Genomic DNA, 15,758 nt, shown 5'->3' on the forward strand with positions numbered 1-15,758 from the left:
TAGATCAGACATGTTTTGCAACAGTTTCGCCCTGTTTGTGATGTCTTTTTAGTCTCTTAATAGTGTCTTTCAAAGAGTAAAGTTTTTAAATATATTCTTTTATCTATTATGCTTTTTGTATCATATCTAAATTCTTATCTAAAAATTCTTTTCTAACCGGAAGTCTACGTTTTTTTCAAGAAGTTTTGTACTTTTAGGATTTACATGTGAATCTATGATGTATTTTGAGTTAAATTTTAATTATGGAGTGATCTGGGCGTAGAACAAGTTTGCTTTCATTTTATTTTTTTACGTGCGCTATGCAATTGCTCGTCACTATTTGTCTAAAAGTCTATGTGTTCTCCAAGGATTTGGCTTTACAGCCTTGTCAAAAATAAGTTGTCAGTGTACACATGGATCAATTTCTGAACTATTTTCTTTGCCATTGATGTATGTGTTTTATTTTTCTCCAATTGTACACTGCTTTGATTACTCTAGCTTTATAATTATTGAATCTGGTATAGTCCATTAACTTAGTTCTTGTCTTTAAAAAGTCTGATTCCTTTTCTCTTTAATATGAATTTTGGGCAGGGTATACTTTCTTGATTTGTTCCATGAGAACAGAGCACCACCCTGAGGAGAGCAATTATTCCTCGCTATTGAAGCAAGACCTTCTGTGTCCTTGACCCAATGCACTATGAATCTTGAGATTGCCTGCCTGGCTGGTGGGAACAGGCATTGTCTCTGGCTGTGTGTGAGCACCGGAAACTGTTAACTCCATGCTTTTGGTGCTTCATTCCTTTGCCTCAAGTGGTATCCTCATGAGCATTTGCTCGTCTATGCTCAGCTGACTGTTTGAGGGGACCTTCTGTAGACTTTTGGGATTCTGCTTCTGTGCAGCTGTCTCCTCTCCAAAATCTGTCCTTGAGAATCTGAACAGTCGAGGTCTCCCCAAATGTATTCTGTGCTCTCACCTTGGAGAATCTGCCGTGTTCTGCCTGGGTTCCCCTTCCCTATGCAATGGCCCTGATACTCTCCCAAGGCAGTAAGCTGGGTGATCCTAAGGCTTACATCATTTGTTTTGTTTTGTTTTCCTTCCAGGCATCCCTGTCTTTTGCTTCCTGATGTACAGTGTCTTTACAAACATCTTATAAATGCTGTCCATTTTGTTGTTTATTTTATATGAGAGATAAATCTGATCTCTGGTATTCCATTTTGGCCAGAAATGGAAGCTCAAAGCTACAAATTTTCAGATGCTTCTTAAATTTTTTTGTGTTCTCTCAGCATTCAATACGCAATCAATGTTTGTTGGTCTATCTAAATGTGCTTTGTCTTTGCCATACACCTCAAAATAAAACCAGGAATATAATGGTACCTGCTGCCAAAGTACTTAAGAGTTTACTAAAGGCCATAGGCATGTAAGTAAAACAAAAACCTGTAATATAGCAAACTTTTACAATAGATACATCTTCAGGCAGCCTTTGGAGACATAGGTGAGTTAGAGGAATTAGTGCTGGACTTACAGAAATAAACAGTTCTTGTAGCAAAAAAAAAAAAAAAAATGAAGCACTAAGATATTTTCTTCCATTCTCTGGAAGATGCTCGTGTTCTATTAACAGAAATCCTGGCATTCTAAATTTTTTATAAAATTGTATTTGCTTATATTCTGAGAGCTCTCAATTAGGAATATGTTTTAAAGTTGACACTGTGTTAGCATTTAATTGGAGAAACATATTTTTTCTTAGTGGCCATCTAAAAAGTTCATATTATGGTAGGATTTATCTTAAAGTAGAAAAATAATGTAGTGATGTATTATTAGCTCTGGTCAGATGCCTCCTTCTCTGTGAAACATTTTCTACCAGCTGTAGTTCCTTGCAGTGCTTCCAAAGCACTTAGCAACTGTATTAGTCTATTCTCACACTGTTAATAAAGACATACCTGAGACTAGGTAATTATAAAGGCAAGAGGTTTAATTGACTCACAATTCAGCATGGCAGGGAAGGTCTCAGGAAACTTACAATCATAGTGGAAGGGGAAGCAAACAATCCTTCTTCACAGGGAGGCAGGAAAAAGAAGAATGAGAGCTGAACAAAGGGGGAAGCCCCTTATAAAACCGTCAGATCTCATGAGAACTTACTCACTACCGTGAGAACAGCATAAGCACCATGATGGTAACCTTTCCCATGATTTAGTTACCTCCCAGTAGGTCCCTCCTCCCACAACAGATGGTGATTATGGGAACTACAATCCAAGATGAGATTTGGGTGGGGACACAGCCAAACCATATCAGCAACTGATTTGTACTTTGGAGAAAGTGGAGGGAGAGGAGAAAGGGAGGGGGAAACATGGAAAGAGGGAGTAAAAGCAGAAGGGGGAGCGCATGAATATCTAAACTCTAAAGTATCTTTTTCAACACTTTTACCCCTAAGCATAATTTTTAATGACGCTGGGACTTCTTTTCTTTTCCTATCAACTCTTCCCTACTGACTATAACCTTCAGCCAGAATTCTACATTCTTTAACCAGCAGTTAATGCAGAATAAAAGGTGAATTTATAAAGTATTCAGTCCTTCGGAACTTGAGACAATGTTTAGACTACCTTTTTAAACTATTCTCATTACACGCACAAGCAAATTTATGACCAAATGGAAGACTAAGAAGGAATCACTAGTGGCTTGAAAAGACATTTTGCAAAATTTGGGGAACATTCATTTACATCCATTATATTTAAGTGTTTCTTAAATTAGTTCATTTGGTAATACGTTATTCATCAAACCAGGTTATGAAGGGTACTTGAATATCGTAAGTATGTATGTATTTGATATGCAATCATAGTCTTCTACATCTTAGAATTCTCAGTCACCCCATACACCTCCATATTCCCAGTGATCCCATGAGGTTTCATGGAAGTTTTGGACTTTTTCGAGTAGTGAAGCAGTAATAATAATAGTTAGTATTTACTGAGCACTGACTTTGAGGCAGGTACTATTCTCAATGCTTTGCCTGTACTACGTCATTTAATCTGAGCTATCCTTAGCCCATTTTCTTTTTTATCTTCCAGTGTTTTTGTTTTTTAATTTATTTTCCACGGGTTATTGAGGTACAGGTGGTATCTGGTCACATGACTAAGTTCTTTAGTGGAGATATGTGAGAACCTGATGCACCCATTACCCTAGCACTATACACTACACCACACTTGTCTTTTATTCCTCACCCCGCTCTGACCCTTCCCCTAAAGTTCCCAAAGTCCATTGTATCATTCTTATGCCTTTGTGCCCTCATAGCTCCCACATATCAGTGAGAATATACAATGTTTGGTTTTCCATTCCTGAGTTAGTTCACTTTGAATAATAGTCTCTAATCTCGTCCAGGTCATTGCAAATACTGTTAATTTATTCCTTTTTATGGCTGAGTAATATTCCATCATATATATATATATATACATGCCAGAGTTTCTTTATCCACTCATTGATTGGTGGACATTTGGGCTGGTTCCACTATTTTGCAACTGTGAATTGTGCAGCTATAACCATGCATGTCCCACTATCTTTTTCGAATAATGGCTTCTTTTCCTCTGGGTAGATACCCAGTAGTGGGATTGCTGGATCAAATGGTAGTTCTACTTTTAGTTCTTTAAGGAATCTCCATGCTGTTTTCCACAGTAGCTGTGCTAGTTTACCCCTATCACCAGTGTAGAAGTGTTCCCTAATCACCACATCCATGCCAAAATCGACTGTTTTTTGATTCTTTGATTATGGCCATTCTTACAGGTGTAAGGTGGTATCGCATTGTGGTTTTGATTTGCATTTCCTTGATAATTAGTGATGTTAAGCATTTCTACATGTGTTTGTTGGCCATTTGTTTATCTTTTTTTGAGAATTGCCTATTCATGTGCTTAGCCCACTTTTTGATGGGATTGACTGTTTTTTCTTACTGATTTGATTGAGTTCTTTGTAGGTTCTGGATATTATTCCTTTGTCAGATGTATAGATTGTGAAGATTTTCTCCCACTCTGTGGATTCTGTTTACTCTGCTGACTGTTCCTTTTACCATGCAGAAACTCTTTAGTTTAATTAGGTCCCAGCTATTTATCTTTGTTTTTATTGTAATTGCTTTTTGGGTTTTTGGTCATGAAATCTTTCCTGAGCCAATGTCTAGAAGGGTTTTTCCAATGTTATCTGCTAGAATTTTTATAATTTCAGGTCTTAGGTTTAAGTTCTTAATCCATCTTGAGTTGATTTTTGCATAAGGTGAGAGATGAGGCTTCAGTTTTATTCTCCTACATGTGGCTAGCCAATTATCCTAGCATCATTTGTTGAAAAGGGTGTCAGAATGCAGTATACAGTTAGCAAGTTATGAAATACAGCTTTGTGAGGAAAACTGCAAGTTGATAAAAGGGAAACATACTTATGTAAAATTTCAATATATAGACGGATCTTTATATCAGGCATTTCACCTAGGCCTTGCTGAATTATTTATACTTAATTTGTGAATGTCCATTGAAGATGAATGAGCTGAGATTATGTCCTAATGATAAGTACGTAGCACACAGTGTGTGCTAAATTAATGTATCTTGAAATGAATCAGTCTTTCTAGCCCAATAATCATTTTCAAGTTATTCTGTTATAGGATTTAACAAGCTGGTTTGGACCTAAGAATGATATGTGGTGCCTTCTCACCTCATTTCTTCCTCTAACTCATAGGTCAACAAAAGGATTTTGTGAAACTGAAAAGTCCAGGATGTTTATCTGGCTTCAGGCTGAGCTAAGTTGAAATGTTTAAAAGTCATAATGTTAGTGCTCTGCTTCCTTCTGTTGCTTGACTGCTGACAAATTCAGCTTTATTTTTGGCTACTTGAGGGGGCATTTTATCTATCTGTCTTGTCCGTTTGTCAGTGATATATCATTAGCTATTGTCCTAGTCAGTTTGGGCTGCTGTAAGAGAAAACCATAGACTGGGTAGCTTATAAACAATAACCATTTATTTCTCATGGTTCTGGAGGCTGAGAAGTTCAAGGGCAGATTAGGTGTTGGCAAGGGCCCAGTTCCTGGTTTGTAAGTGGCCGTCTTCTCACTGTGTCCTCCTTTGCCCATTTTCTGATGAGAAACTGGAAGCACCATTAAGGTGTTGACAAATATTTGCATAACTGACTACAAACCCAGGGTTTAGCACAGGCTTCCTGGCTTACAGTAATGGTGTCAATTACCACTGGATGATACTACTATGAGGGCTTTTGTTTGTTTTTGTTTTAAATGTGATGTAGACTTTCCCGAAAACTTAAAAACAAAGTTTTACCAAGACAAAGAAGCATTTTTTTAACCATCCATTCGTAATTTGCTTTAGATCTCATCAAATGGGCACAGTTTGTGTATTTGTATTTGAATACATGTGAGAGTCTATAAAATACTTGGTTAAACATTTCCACTGCTCTTTGCTTTTCTGACCTTGATTTTCAATCTCTCTCTCCCTCTATACTTCTTTCTCTTTCTCTATTCTCTCTCCCTTTCTTTATTTCAATCTGCACGATGACTTCATTCCCAAATTAGTGTCCAATTCTATGTTCTTACGCATAAAATAAAATAAAATATAAAATAAATGTTTTTTAAAAATTAATGTCAAAATTCTGGCATTGCCTTTGATGTGACCAGAATGAGTCTCTGATTTTCTATCCAGATCCTTCCCTCCCCCTCCGTCACAGGGCATACTGCTTATGAATGCACATTCATATTCTCGGCTGGGGAAATATTGCCACAGCTCAGGTACCCACTGGGCTTTTCTTTGCTTTTGACAGAAGTTATATAGAGTTTATATTTAAAGAAATAAAAATGAAAGGTTTTTCTGAATTTCTAACAGAAAATGTTGAGCTTTTTTAATGTTCCATTCACACTGGAGCTTCGTACAGAGGAGCCTAGTGATATCCTTTGCAAACAAAGGAAGCTTTTGGTGGTGCTCTTAATATGAAGGTCAAGGTTTTATTTATATTCACATTCAATTCAGAAAGAATAAAAAAATCAATACAGATATGAAGCTGATCTGCATTGTCCACAAGCCCTGGTATTTTTAAATGTGACACAAAAAGACACATGCAAAGGGAAACTTGTGCAGAAGGATTTGGCTCACAGACACTCATATGAAACTCTACACTTTGCCACGAGTCCTCAAATATAGAATCTGTTCTAGTTACACTTCACTACTTAAGATACACTTCAATTTATTGATTGTTTTCTCTGGTGAATGCATTGAATTGATAGTATTAGAAATAGAGGGACTTCTAATACTGCTTCTTTTTTTTTTTAGCCATTTCCTTGTTACAGAGGGCAGAGGGTTTACGCTATGTGTATTTAATGAGACTTAGATTTGCAGTGGATCAGGAATGCTCCACGGTTGAGAGAGCCAATGATAATGTCTAGCAGTGGTAGATTTTGGCTCTAATAGCAATGGCAAAAGAAAGCCAAGGCCCTCTCACTGATCACATGTTCCTTTGCAGTGACATCTTTCAGACTATACCTGCATGGTCCATTAACCATATTGAAAATGAGACAGAATCCTTCAGCCAGGCAGAATTCTTTATCTTCTTTTCATCCTTGGATTTTGACTACTAGAAAGAAATCTTAAGGATGTGGTAAGAATTTTCTATATGTCTGTGGATTTGCCTTCTTCCTCTCTTTCTGCCACTAAATTTGAAGTAACATTATTGAAATTGGACATACTGCACACACAAAGCCATGTGTACACATGCAGGTTGTGCCTCTCTTGTCAGATATTTTGGTTGTTTTTTTCTGAAATAGTATTGTTTTATTTACTAATTTTTAATTGACAAGTACAAATTGTTTATATTTGTGGTATACATGATGTTGTGATACATGCATATGTTGTGGAATGGTTAAATCAAGCTCATTAACGTATTCATTACCTCACATGCTTATCTTTTTGTGATAAGAACACAAAATCGACTCTCAGCAATTTTCACGTATACAACACACTATTATTAACTATAGTCACCATGTTGTACAATGAATCTCTTGAAATTATTTCTCTTGTGTAACTGAAATTCTGTATCCTTTGACCAACATCTCCCCAGTCTACTTCCCCATGTTCTGTTCCTTGTTAAAATAGTATTTAAACTGCTGGGATAGATGTGTGTGTGTGTGTGTTTCTGTGTGTGTGTGTGTTTGTGTGTGTGTGTGTGTCTGCGTGTCTGTGTCTCTGTGTGTATAAATATAGAAAAGGGTAGGAAATGAGGTTATTTGCCACCATTGTAACTGTTCAAAACAAAAGCAGTTTTGTGATTTCTTGGGGTCAAAAATACAAATCGATCTTGACAGAGGCATCTCGCCCTCACCCAGGGCAACGCTGGTCAACTGCAAGAGGGAACGAGAAAAACTTCCTGTTTCCCTGGGAAGGAATCGGTGGGCCCAGGAGAACAGGTCTCTCTTGACTCCCCTCTCTCTGTGAGGTCTTTACCAGGCCCAGCCCTGAGCAAAGAAGAGCAGAGCAGTCTGTGCAAGAGGCAGCTGGGCCCGGGAGAGCAGCCCCGAAGGCCCTGGGCTCTCCTGACAGGCTCCTGGGCAGCCAGACAGGTCAAGTTCAGAGAATGTTCACACAAATACTTGGAAAACAAGAATTAAGGTCCTTTATCCATGGTAATCCCCAGTGGGAAATAAGCCAGAATCTGAGCAGAAGGTAATAAAATAAAGGAAGCCCCCTAATGGTCCACACTTACTGGCTCAGATATGAATCGTGGTTCCTGAGTTTCTGACTGCTGCATAGCTGCTTCTGCCGTGGATATTATCAGAGCCAGAGCGTTGGCCTATTGAGGCACAGGGCGACGATGAGGGTGGATGGAATAAAAACTCAAGCGGCTACTCGAAACCATTAGGGTTTATGTGCACATTTTAATAGACTACATATTAAAATGATTATATTCTTATATTTTATCTCATAAATTAAGCTAATTTTTTCTCATTGGAAAAATAAATGATAGAAATTTTTGACACTCCAAACTATTTTAAAAAAGAAAACTTTACATTTTATAATCAGAAAAAAACTACTGTTAACATTTTTATATTGTTACATCTAGTCTCTGTCTCTCTCTGTCTCTGTCATATTAACATATAGCTGATGGTTATCTCATGCTGAATGTATAATTTTTGTGCCATGCATTTTTCACATGGCATTATATTGTGAACAATTCCTAGTTTACAAATTGCTACTGAATATTGTGTTCAGAGACTGTGTACTATTGCACCCTTTGGCTAAAGATAATTTTTGAAACCATTATTCTTTAACTGAAATATTAATTTTTTCTGATATCTCCAAAAATATCAATATTTAAGACTTTGAACATAAAATCCTAAATTACTCCTACAACAATTTTTCTAATTTAGACTTCTGCCAGCAGGATGCCATTGTCAGCGTACTCTCCAATATGCTTAGGTTTTATTACTATTATTTATTTTTAATTGACAAATAAAAGTGTATCTATTTATCATGCACATCAGGCGGTTTTGATACATGTGCACATTGTAGAATGCCTAAATCAAGCTAATTGATATCAGTCTTACCCCATATACTTACTTTTTGTGATTAAAACACTGAAAATATACTCTTGTAGCAATTTTCAAGTATAGAATATATTGTATTAACTACAGCCACTCTGTTGTACAATAGGCCTCTAGAACTTATTCTTTTTACCTACCTTAAATTTTGTGTACTTTAACATGGCTCTCTTAATCCCTGCCCTGCCTGGTGACCACCATATTACTCTCTACTTTTGTGAGCTTAACTTTTCTTTTTTTTTTTTTTTTTTGAAGAGACAAGGTCTCACAATGTTACCCAGGCTGGTCTCTAACTCCTTGCTTCCAGCTATCCTCTTGCCTTAGCCTCCAAAAGCACTGGGATTACAGGCGTGAACCATGTCAACTGGGCTGGATTTCTTACTTATGATGTGTGAAAAAATATATTTGAAGCTGTGTATATGAGTAAGAAACATACTTCATGTTTCCACGAACTTTCTAAAACTCTGTGAAAGTAAACATTATTTACATATATTTATATAGGTACATATCATAAACCTATACCATAAACATTTTTTTTCTTTTTTTTTGAGACAGAGTCTCACTCTGTCACCCCAGCTGGAGTGCAGTGGCGCTATCTTGCCTCACTGCCAGCTCTGCCTCCTGGGTTCATGCAATTCTCCTGCCTCAGCCTCCCGGGTAGCTGGGACTACAGGTGCCTGCCACTGTGCCCGGCTAATTTTTTGTATTTTCAGTAGAGACGGGGGTTTTGCCTTGTTAGGCGGGATGGTCTCGATCTCCTGACCTTGTGATCCACCCGCCTCGGCCTTCCAAAGTTGCTGAGATTACAGGAGTGAGCCACCACACCCGGTGGCCATAAATTTTTTTAAATGTTAATTTTCCTTTTGGAGAAAAATCAGAAACATATGGTTTTATAGCTATATGGACCATATATAATTGAATTTGAAACCTATCATTATCATATTCTAATTTGCAACTGTGGGAAAATTACCCAGCCTCTCTGCACCTCAGTTTGTTTATCTGCATAACAGTGATTGGATACAGATTTTGGGGGATGTTTAAATGAGTTACCTGTGGAAATTGCCTCATGGTGAAGAAAGACTATTCATAGTCATTTTTTTTTTCCCCACAAATCAGAAAACTGGGGACCAGAGAGGCTAAATAATTTTCTTAGGAAAATGTAATCCAGAAATAGATATTCTGAGTTATATTCTTGTGATTTCTCTATTCCACTGCATAAAATATCTAGCAGGCCAAAACATAGTTTATCTAGGTAGCATTCCTCAACGCTAATACTGATCATGAAAAATTGACTTACATCTTACAATTTCAGGCCTTGATTTGTTTGCAGATCACATAGTCCTCTGGAGAAGGTGTTTTTGTTTTGTGTTTTTTGTTTGGCTGGTTGGCTTACATGTTTTCTTCTCTCTGTTAGGCTTAGTAGATGCTTAGCTAGGAATGTATTTCTGGAAAATAGTAACTAGAGCTGCAGTATGACCCCAAAGGCCCAGAATAGGAACCTGCACTGCCAAGGGCATGGAGGAAGTAATAATCTGTGTTTGCTCTTCTCAGGTGTCAGAGTCGGTCATTCCTGAAAAATACACAGCAATCTCAGGCCAACTGACTATTGTCTATGATTCAAGATTCTTCCTTTGCCTCCAGGCTCTGAAAATACATTTTGTTTATGTGACAGAAACACAAAAAACTGGGAGGAAAAGAAAAATTACAAGTCTGTATAGAATAAGCCACATCTTGTCAACTCTCATAGAATATGCTTTCATCTCCTTCGTGGGCTCTCACTGTTGAAATTTTACATTATCCATGTGATTATTTGATTAATGACTCTCCTCCAGTCTATAAACTCTATGAAGACAGTAACCATGATTCTAAAAGTAATAATTTACTAGTAGTTCTCAGTATCTTCTCCTTCATCAGAAACAGTATAAGAATTAATAAGCAATGGCATAAAAGTATTTGTTCATTTATTAAATACATTGTAAGTGCCTGGAGAGCGAAGGCCATTTTGTACGTCTGTGCATTTCTTTGAACAATATAAGGACAATGGAGCCGGGCGCGGTGGCTCACGCCTGTAATCCCAACACTTTGGGAGGCCGAGGTTGGCAGATCACGAGGTCAGGAGATTGAGACTATCCCGGCTAACACGGTGAAACCCCGTCTCTACTAAAAATACAAAAAATTAGCGGGGCGTGGTGGTGCGCGGCCTATAGCTACACGGAGGCTGAGGCAGGAGAATGGCGGGAACCCGGGAGGCGGAGCTTGCAGTGAGCCGACATCGCGCCACTGCATTCCAGCCTGGGTGACAAAGCGAGACTCTGTCTCAAAAAAAAAAAAAAGAAAGAAAGAAAGAAGGACAATGGAAAGGGCAGGAGTTGCATGAATCTGGCTTTGAATCTCTGCTCCTCCATTTACTGACTGTCATGGAAAAATACCTGATCTTTTGTAGCTTCGATATTTTCTTCCTGAAAAATGAATTATTGATGATCATGATGATAAGAACAACCCCAAAATTTCTTCTGAGAATTAAATAACTCTGCAAAATTGTTTAGCCCACCTTGTAGACACCCAACAAATGTCATTTGATTTTCTTCCTACTCGGGGCTTGGCTTCTTTCTAATCCTGTGGCCTCAGAAGATGCTAGAATACTAGCAGACTGATATACCAGGATACGTGAGTCAGAGACATTGCAGTATTGGCCAAATCTCATATTGTTTTCCTCCTAGTCTCATAGTTGGATTACATTTTCCATTATCTCTTGCAGCTCAGAAGCCACAAGACCGCACTGTGATGACAGGGCATAGAATTGTTTTACATGCATTTCGGTGAGTCCAGAGCAGTCCTTATTCATGCCTGTGTTCCTGGCGTTATTATGAGCACTGTGCCTTTTAGCCCTCAGAGGTGTCCCAGTTTGGATGACAAATTATATGATCACTCTAGACAGACAATCATTTTTGGGCTGGGCCGTAAACCTTCCCATACTTCCTCCCACTCTTTCACATTCCCCAACTGTAGTCCAAGTGCGGTGGACCCTGTGGGGCAGCCTGACTCCCAGGGGATGTGGAAGCAATTGTAAGATGTAAGTCAATTTTTCATGATCAGTATTAGCGTTGAGGAATGCTACCTAGATAAACTATGTTTTGGCCTGCTAGGTATTTTTTGCAGTGGAATAGAGAAATCACAAGAATATAATTCAGAATATCTATTTCTGGATTACATTTTTCTAAGAAAATTATTTAGACTCACTGGTCCCCAGTTTTCCGATTTGTGGAAAAAAATAATAATGACTATGAATAAATAGTCTTTATTTACCATGAGGCCATTTCCACAGGTAACTCATTTAGGTCCATGGATGCCTGTGGAGCAGCCACTCTCCCCAGCCCACATTGGATTATAATATAAAGTGAGAAATAAGTGAAACTTCTTTTTGTTGAGCTTGTGAAATTTGGGGATTACTGGCCATAGCAGCTAGCCCATGTTGATTCATTAGACATACCTAAGTATTAAAAAACACAGAAAATATATGAGGATTTATGACCAAGTAAAATATTAAAATTTCAATTAATTTAACTCATCCACAAAAGAAGCTCAAGGAAGAAACACAGAAATAATGCACACACATATACTTTAATTTGGTTTATTTTTAAATTTATTAATGTGTCTTTCTGAATTTTCAGAAGGATCATTATTCCAGCTATACATGTTCAGGCATTAATTGTGTATGCTTTAAAAATCTCATTTGATCTTAAGTTTTACAGTTTCTCTCAATACTCGTTCATAAGCTTGATAATGAAGATTTACAGTTATCCTTTTAGTCTGTTATACCTTTGCAAAAAACTTTATTTCAAGGTAATACAAAGGAAATCTCCAATGGTGTTAATATCATCTTTACTAGCCAACAGTAAGTATTCTGTAGTAAATGTCTGTGAAACTAAAGTGCTTCTCAAAATTCTATAAAATTAAATGAATAAAATTTGTACATATAACGTTATATAAAAAGATACACCTTCAACTTACACAGAATAGTTAAAAGCTATGTTTTGAAGATTTCGTTCCCAACATTTATCACCATGACGTTGCAATGTTGGTAAAACTAGTTAATGGGTCAAATCAAAGTGGCTTTATTGGTCCAACCTGATTTCCTAGCTCTCTTTCCAGAGAATTGGCTTGCTAAGATCACACAGTCAATCTTTACTGGGGCCGGGCCTGGAGTGTGTGGTCTTACTGAATTCCTGACTTGAGTGCTTGTTCTTCATCCTTCACACCTCTCTAAATGAGCTCATGCTTTATAGTGCACAACACTTTGCATGTTGAAAAGCACTTAAATATTTACTGCTTATTTTGGCATCTCAACAATTCTGTAGCATAAGTAGAATAGGCATTTGTGATGGTTAATTTTATGTGTTAACTTGCCTGGGCTATGGGGTGCCCATGTAGCAGGCAAAACAGTATTTCTGGGTGTGTCTGTGAAGGTGCCCCCAGCAGAGAATAGTACTGTAATTAGTGAACTGAGTCAAGCAGGTGGCCCTGTAGTATGTGGGCATCATCTAATCCATTGAGGATCTGAATAGAACAGAAAGGCAGAGAAAGTGACTTTGCTCCCTTTGCGTAAGCTGAGCCATTCATCTACTCCTGGACTGGAATATCTGTCCCCCTGATTCTCAGGCCTTCAGACGCAAACTAAATTCACCATCCATTTTCTGGCTCTCCAGCAGGCTTGTACACAGCAGATTATGGGACTTCTCCGCCTCCATGTGAGTCAATCCCTATAACAGATCTCATTTATATATGAAATCTCCTGTTGGTTCTGTTTCTCTAGAGAATCCTGACTGATATAGTATCATTACCTCAACTTCTACAGATAAAGCTAAGACATCTGGCCACGTGACACACTTGTGACACCTGCAGATGCTTCCTAATGACAGAGGTGGCCGTGCAATGTCGAGCTACATGTGATGACTCCCAGCAATTCCTCCTCTGTGCCTCACTGCCCCTCCCCTACATGCAGCCCTGTGTGCCTTCCAACCCAAATTTCATCCATTGATTCTAAAATGACACATTAAATATCAACCAACGAGGGCAGTAATCCTCAGGGTAATGCTTTTAAGTGGGAGTGGGGCTTCTGAGACCAATTCTTTTAGTTAAACTTCTCAATTTCTCTAATCCAAAAATGTATAACATTGCTAAGACCCTTTCAACAATGCAGACTCTGACGGTTTTGTTATATAAACTAGAAGCAGAGACTTTTTTTGAATAAATTAATGATGATGAAGAGTCCCCTGATATTGATTGAGCCTCTGAGATGGATGAAGGGGTGTGAGTAAAAAATCCCTCATGCCTCCCGTGATTGTTGGAAAATGTAGACATGTCCTTCTCATGCTGCCCTCTGCACTCTCTCAGCTTATTAAAATTAATGACTAAGTGTGTGTGATGGTGGCTTGATCTACCTCTTTGTGAGGTGTATGCACCATGTTTTCTACAGCGCTTCTGATGGTAATTCTTCAGTTAAATAATTCACAGTAAATTACAGAAGCAATAGTATTATTGTTTCCTTTAATATTATGACGGAAGAAGAGATTTACATAAAAACGGTAAAAGGTCAAGGGAAAGGTTATCAGTTATTTTAATTGAAGAAAAATTATATGGTTCATTGAAAACACACTGAAACAATGAAAAGTAGATTAATTGTCAGCTACTACATTGATAAATATACTAATATCAAATAAATATGTAAACTCATTGCAATCATGCAGTTGGAAGCCAAAAAGAAGAATAAATATTTTATTTTGGGGTCACATGAATTGGGCAAAATCAGAAAAAATGAGAAATATTGGATCATTATTAGGCATATAAAGAAGAGAGATAGACTTTGTCTAAGATCTATGATCTAGGTTGATCATGCCAAAAGTAGTCACATTTCCTTGGCCCACAGGTGAGGATCACATGTGATAACACATGGAAGTCCTGTGAATATGAGAGTGAAAGGGGAATACTACACAAATCGAAATTATTCACATTAATATAATCAAAACTTTAAGAATGTATTTTTATTTTTATTTTTTATTTTTTTCTTTCTTTTTTTTAAATTGTACTTTAAGTTCTAGGGTACATGTGCACAACGTGCAGGTTTGTTACATATATATACATGTGCCATGTCGTTTCTTGATTTTTAAATGATTAACTCGTCATTTATATTAGGTATATCTCCTAATGCTATCCCTCCCACCGACCCCCTCCACACAATAGGACCCGGTATGTGATGTTCCCCTTCCTGTGTCCAAGTGATCTCATTGTTCAATTCCCACCTGTGAGTGAGAACATACGGTGTTCGGTTTTCTGTTCTTGTGATAGTTTGCTGAGAATGATGGTTTCCAGCTGCATCCATGTCCCTACAAAGGACACAAACCCATCGTTTTTTATGGCTGCATAGTATTCCATGGTGTATACGTGCCAGATTTTCTTAATCCAGTCTCTCACTGATGGACATTTGGGTTGATTCCAAGTCTTTGCTATTGTGAATAGTGCCACCATAAACATACATGTGCATGTGTCTTCATAGCAGCATGACTTATAATCCTTTGGATATATACCCAGTAATGGGATGGCTGGGTCAAATGGTATTTCTAGTTCTAGATCTTTGAGGAATCGCCACACTGTTTTCCACAATGGTTGAACTAGTTTACAGTCCCACCAACAGTGTAAAAGTGTTCCTATTTCTCCACATCCTCTCCAGCACTTGTTGTTTCCTGATGTTTTAATGGTTGCTATTCTAACTGGTGTGAGATGGTATCTCGTTCTGGTTTTGATTTGCATTTCTCTGATGGTGAGTGATGATGAGCATTTTTTCATTTGTCTGTTGGCTATAAGAATGCCTTCTTTTGAGAAGAGTCTGTTCATGTCCTTTGCCCAGATTTTGATGGGGTTGTTTGTTTTTTTTTTTCTTGTAAATTTGATTGAGTTATTTGTAGGTTCTGGATATTAGCCCTTTGTCAGATGAGTAGATTGCAAAACTTTTTTCCCATTCTGTGGGTTGCCTGTTCACTCTGATGATAGTTTCTTTTGCTGTGCAGAAGCTCTTTAGTTTCATTAGATTCAATTGGTCAATTTTGGCTTTTGTTGCCATTGCTTTTGGTGTTTTAGAAATGAAGTCCTTGCCCATGCCTATGTCCTGAATGGTATTACCTAGGTTTTCTTCTAGAGTTTTTATGGTTTTAGGTCTAACATTTAA

The sequence above is a fragment of the Colobus angolensis genome, unplaced genomic scaffold (genome assembly GCF_000951035.1).
Source record: "Colobus angolensis palliatus isolate OR3802 unplaced genomic scaffold, Cang.pa_1.0 Scaffold53, whole genome shotgun sequence".
In the NCBI taxonomy this organism is placed as follows: Eukaryota; Metazoa; Chordata; class Mammalia; order Primates; family Cercopithecidae; genus Colobus; species Colobus angolensis.